The sequence below is a fragment of the Xenopus laevis genome, chromosome 5L, assembly GCF_017654675.1.
Source record: "Xenopus laevis strain J_2021 chromosome 5L, Xenopus_laevis_v10.1, whole genome shotgun sequence".
Lineage (NCBI taxonomy): Eukaryota > Metazoa > Chordata > Amphibia > Anura > Pipidae > Xenopus > Xenopus laevis.
In genome coordinates, this window is record NC_054379.1 from 160,087,869 (window position 1) to 160,094,431 (window position 6,563).

A 6,563-nucleotide genomic window follows, 5' to 3' on the forward strand; every position below is an offset into this window, starting at 1 on the left:
TTCCATGTTTGGAGATTACATTCAAAAGCTTCTCTCAAGTTTGAAGAATATCTCTATGTTTGAAGGCTGTCCCTGTGTTTAAGATTACACTTGTATTTGCAGGGTACTCCCATATACTGTATGTAGGGTACTCATGTTTTTTTTAAGATACAGGTATGGGATCAGCTATTCGGAAACCCGTTATCCAGAAAGCTCCGACTTATGGAAAGACTGTCTCCCATAGACTTCATTATAATCAAATAATTCTGATTTTTTTAAAATTGATTTCCTTCTTCTCTATAATAATAAAACAGTACCTTGCACTTGCTGCAAACTAAGATATAATTAACCATTACTGGAAGCAGAACAAGCCTTTTGGGTTTATTTAATGTTTAAATGATTTTCTAGTAGACTTAAGGTATGAAGATCCAAATTATGGAAATATCCATTATCCGGACAACTCATTCTGGTTAACAGGTCCCATACCTATACTCATTTTTAAGGGCTCTTTTGTGTTTGTAGAGTATTTCCATTTTTGATGAGTGCTCTTCTATTGGGGGGGAATGTAATAAAAGTCATTAACGGAAAAAATATTCGCCATGCGAAAAGTTATGCCAAATTTTGCTTTGTGCGAATTTAATATAGCTTTTGCGAACCCGGAAACTGCTTGGCGACCTCTTCCGACTGTAGAAGAAAGTTTTTGAATTTTATAGTTTGCGCAGTGAATGTAATAAAAAGTTGTTATGTCTGCTCCAAAAGATTATAACACCTTCAATCACTTCTTAAAAGTGGACAATGCATAATTAATCGCAATGCAATGACAGTTTGAGGAAGAGTATTACATTGCGAAATTTTTATTCTTATTTCTGCAAATTGCTTTGCGACTTTTATTACATTCCCCCCAATATATGTTTTAGGATATTTTTGTGTTTTAATTAGACTCTCATTCTGTAGCATACTCCCATGTTTACAGTATATTGTAGTCATGCGTTTTCAAGGCACTTCTGTGTATGAGTTTCAGGGGTCTGACGGCACTCAGCGGAGGGGGTAGTCCGGACCAGGGAGGAAGCTACAGGGGCAAAATCCAAATACAAAGTACAGACAAGGGTTTCAAGAGAAAGGCACAATCCAAAGTCCAGGCAAGGGTCAAAAGGCAGGCAGCATAAAAACAGTGTCAAAAGTCCAGGCAGGGTCAAGTTCAGAGAATAAACAGTAATTATAACACCCAGGTACTCACAGAAAATAAGACCTATCACCGGGCATTGAACCGGCGTCTCTGGTGTTCCTTTATTTTTAATTTGGTGGCAGTGACGTCATCACGCCGGCGGAGGATGCAACGCTGGAGGAGAGACATGCGCCTGCCGGCGCTGCTGCTGCTGGTAACCCTGACAATGAGTAGCACTTTCATGGCCAGGGAATTCTTATGTTGGTAGATACTCCCAAGTTTGAATGCTACTCAGGTTTAAGTTTTTGTTAAAGGGATACTGTCATGGGAAAACATGTTTTTTTTTTTCAAAACACATCAGTTAATAGTGCTACTCCAGCAATACTCTGCACTGAAATCCATTTCTCAAAAGAGCAAACAGATTTTTTTAATATTCAATTTTGAAATCTGACATCGGGCTAGACATATTGTCAGTTTCCCAGCTGCCCCCAGTCATGTGACGTGTGCTCTGATAAACTTTAGTCACTCTTTACTGCTGTACTGCAAGTTGCAGTGATATGATATCACCCCTTCCCTTAATACTGTGCGGTTGTGTTTGGTGTGCCTTCTGAAAGCAGTGTTTCTCCTAGGCCCTTGCGGGTCTGGGGGCCAAATCTAGGTATTTTACCCTTCCCTTATCCCTTCCCTTAATCTCTGGGACTTTTTTTTGTTTATTTTCTTTATTTTTGTTTTGTTTTGAAAAAAAACCCAACTCCTTCCTACCTGAACATGCAGAAAAAAGGAGATACTGCTCCTGTTAGCCAGCAATCCCATCTGAAGGAGGGCTGCTGAAGCCAGCATGGCAATGGCTACAGAGCCCAGCAGGAGAAGCGCTAGAGCAAAATCCTCTGTAAAAGAAACAGCGGGAAGTGAATTGTCCTCGGAAAGTGAAGCCCGAAGAAAAAGTGAATGGTGGCTCCGATCGGGTTCCAGGCGCTAGTGTGACTGCGGGGAGCTGTGGTGCAGTGACAGAGGAACCAGATCAGGAAGTCCCGGCGGCAAAAGTACAGAAGGTACCACAAAAACTGGGGGAAATCTCGGCAATGGAGAAAGCAACAGCAGCGGCACAAAAGGTACTCACACTTTGCTCGTTTAGGAGAAAGACTGCAGAGGGAAATCTCTCTCACAAGACACTTACAAAAAAGTAAGACTGTTTTTTCAAAACTAGCAGATAATACAAATGCTATGGAAAATGACTGTGGGGGAGTAGAGGGAAGTGCTGTGATTGAATAAGACAAGATTATTGCTGCCCTAAATGATTTAAAGTGTCTGGAGATAAAGCAATCCACCCTTAGGCTAAGGCCACACTAGGCGATAGCGCCGCGATTTGACTCGCTGCGATCTTTTCTCTACTGTCGCTCGAAATTGCCTCACTAGGCGATTTCGAGCGACAATAGAAAAAAGATCGCCGCGTGTGTTTTTACGCTGGCGATTGTTCGCGATTCCCCATAGACGCCAGCGCAAAAGTTTCCCCAGCGATTGCGGCTTAAAAGTCGCGGCGAAAAGTCGCCGCGAGTCAAATCGCGGCGCTATCGCCTAGTGTGGCCTTAGCCTTACTAAAGCAACTGATTTACTGATAAGGGATTTAAAGTTGCTAAAAGGAGAAAGGAGAACAAAAATTTTAGATTTAAAGAGGATGTGTGATGTAGGTTTCTCTGCTGAAGATGTGTATGCAATGATCAGTATAACAGATACTGAGTTTGATTTGAGTTTTAAATTATCTCAAGGTTTGGAGGCGTTTTGGAGACAGTATAATTAAAAAAAATGTTAAGGAACGGCAGAACTTTAAGGTTATCCCCATATCCAAGCCAGAACTTAAAACAAGTGTGGAGCAAGAACTCATTTGGCAGGTAAATGCAGTTTGAAAAAATGTGCTTTTTGCGGAGAGACAGGCCACACAGGTAAAGTATGTGACAAGCAAATAAGTTGTAACCTTTGACTCAAAACTGGTCATGCCTACAGAAATTGCCCAGAGTCCTGGCAAAATATAAAAAAATCTGTTCCCAATATTGAGGAACATTTAAGAGAGGATATGACTAGTAGTGAAACGGAATTGCAAATACAGTCGGACAATCAAACAATTAATAGTAAGAAAACTCAGGAAAAAATAACAGTTCATAGTAAGGGACAGAAGAGGGAGGAATGTAAGAAAGTGACAAATGGAAATAGGAATAGTAAAAAAAACTGTGGTTGGTAAAATGATCATTGAGAATGAAAATAGGTTTGAAGTTTTAGGAGAAAAGTTGGGGAGGGAGGAGGGATCTGAAGAATTAGAGAGAATGGAAGAGGAGGAGGACAGAGAAAAAATCACGTTCAGGAAACCAGTAGAAAAAAGGTAAAAAAAAATTATAAAGATGTATCTCTGAACTTAGAATGGGATTCTATAGAGGAAGGAGAGGAGGAAATGGAAACAAATTTAGGTTCAAGAGTTCAAGTAAAAAGGTCAGGAGTAGGAAGTAAGGTCCCCACTAAAAAGAAAAAAATAAACTTGTCAGTTGATTTTTTCACTCTTAACGTGTGTAGTATCAAGAATAGGAAAATAAGGTTTTGTAGCTTATGAATATCTTAAAGAGACAACAGAAGCAGCAGGAGGTGTGGGCATCTTGTTTAAAGGGGACAAACATGTTGTAGTTAAGAAGGTGGTAGATGTATTAATGGGAAGATGTCTATTATTAGATGTTTCTATAGAAGGATATTTATTGAGACTTATTAACGTTTATGGGCCTCAGGCATCTCAGACAGGAGGTCATTGTTAAATTACATTAAGCTTTTTATTTTCACCTCAAATCCCATAATTTTTGCAGGAGGTTTTAACCAAGTTTTTTGTGAGAAAGACAGAACGGGGAAAATAACAAGTATGAATGTTTATTTTTCAAAAATGTAATTGATGATGCTGGTTTGAAAGATCTTGCAACTTATGATGGGAGAGAAGTTCGACACACATAGAGGTGTGGAAGTAGGAGCAGTAGGATTGACTTTATTTTTGTAAAAAAGGAAGATAAAACCTCAAGTTTCAAAGAATGTGCTGCATAATTTTCAAACCATTTAGGCCTTTCTGTTCACTTTGGTAGGTCAGGAATATTAAGTCCTGGGAAAGGGTTATGGAGGATTGGTAAGGACGTTTTAGAAGATGAGGAGATAAAGGCAGGGTTTGGAGATATCTTGAAGCTACAGATGTCAATATTGGATTTTTTTTGATTCTGTCGCAGAATGGTGGGACATGGCTAAGGATACTTTCAGGACCTTTTTCATTTCTGCCTCTTTTAAAAAAGGGAGAGTAAAAGAGAAAACAAGCCAGTCTTTGAGAAGGAAACTTAAGATCTGTGTTTCGATAGGGGAGGAGGGGGAAAAATTGAACCGGCTTAAGTACTTGTTGAGACAACATCAGTACAACCGGCTTAGGTCCCTGGTTCTGGAGAGGGACTATGGAACATCTTGTTCCCTGGGCCCTTGCCAGAACTGTAAGGTGACCATTAAGGAAAAGTGGGTTGAGAGCCTTTATAACTCAGGATAAATTAGAAGTATCAAGGGAGGGTATCCTGGAGGTTGTAAGAGCCTACTATGCTGATCTTTACAAACAAAAATTTTTTTGATGAAGGAAAGATTCATGCTTTCCTAAAGGCAACCCCGGTTTTGAATACTAATAATTTGAACTTTTTCCCATTGGTGTCAGAAATAACAAGAGGAGGAAGTAAGGCAGGCAATTGATAAACAGCAGAAAAAGAAGGCTCCTGGACCAGATGGGTTGACAGATGAATTGTACATCACTTTTAAGGAAGATCTGGTCCCAGTGTTAGCCCAAATGTTTAATGCCTGCCTGTTAGAAAAACATCCCCCGTAATTAGTGATGGGCGAATTTGGGCCGTTTCGCTGCGCCGTAAAATTTGCGAATTTCGCGCGAAATTCGTGAAACGGCAAAAAATTCGCAAAACGGCGCCGGTGTCTCGTTTTTGACGCCGGCGTCCGTTTTTTCGAAAAAATATTTTTGACGCTGGCGAATTTTTGCCGCAAATTTTCACGGGCGTTTCGTGAATTTATTCGCTGGCGGCGAAACGCGCAAATTCGCCGCAAATTCGCGTCTGGCGAATAAATTCGCCCATCACTACACGTAATCTATATAGTCCTCATCTTTGGTTTTGATATCAAAGGGAAAGGATTCGAGGCACATTGAGAACTGGAGGCCAATTGCCCTTCTCAACTGTGATAGAAAGATTCTGGCTAGGGGCTTGCACAAAGGTTGGGTACGGTGGCTGGATCTATCCTCTCAGACTCTCAATTCTGTTCAGTAGAAGGTAGAAACATCTTTGGTGCGGTTCTTTCACTAAGCGAGGCACTAGAAAGGTGTAAGACTTGGCAATGGGGTAAGTGTAATTGAAATAGAGGTCTCTACCCACTTCCAAGATGGCGACGGTGTCCAAGATGGCGACAGCGTCCAAGATGGTGACGGCGTCCAAGATGGCGACTCCTGGCCCCACCATGTGGATCCTGCTGGTCGCAGCACTATGACGCCTGCATCTTCCCGCCTGCCAATTGGTCGCCGGCGACGGAATGGTCGCCAGCGTCAGAACGTGCGTCGGCGTCAGAACGCCAGCGTCATGACGCAATTGCGCCCAAACTTTGGCGCCAAACCTGGCCTATATAAAGCCTTCTGGACACTACAGACATTGCCCAAGTATAGGTCTTACGTCGTGTATTCCTGGATGTGTTTATTATTGATTGATTCCTGTGTACCAACCTTGCCTGTTATTTCGGATTGACCCTTCGCTGCCTGGATTGAACTTTTGCCTGGACTTCGACTATTCTCCTGTCTCATCCTTCTGTTACCATGAACTTTGGTTTGTTACCTGCCTCCTCCTTGGTCCGCACTCCAACTGCGCCTTCGGGCCCTTACAGTAAGTACTTTCTGTCCTTGGATCAGGCAAAAGCCTTTGATAAGGTTAATCATGAGTATCTATGGGCTGTTTGCGCAGATACGGCATACCGGAAAAATTTGTAGAAAGGACTAAAGTATTGTGTGGAGGGGCGAAGAGCTTCCCACTTATTAATGGTTGGAAAGGCAAAGACTTTTTGGTGAAGGCTGGTGTGAGACAGGGGTGTCCACTGAGTCCACTCCTGTTTGTGTTTTGTGAGACTAAAGGATAGTGGCCTTGGAGGGTCCCTTTTCCGCTGGGTGGATCCTTTAAGTCTGTTGCCTACGCGGATGATGTCACTCTCGTAATATCAAAACCTAAGGAGGAGGGAAAGGTTTTGGATCAGATCAGAAGCTACTCTGAGGCCAGGAAAAGTCAGAAGCTTTTTGGACTTTAGATGAGGAACCAAGCTTTAAGCTTGGAAAATTTACAGTGTCCCCAGGTTTAATTAAGATCTTGGGAATCAAATT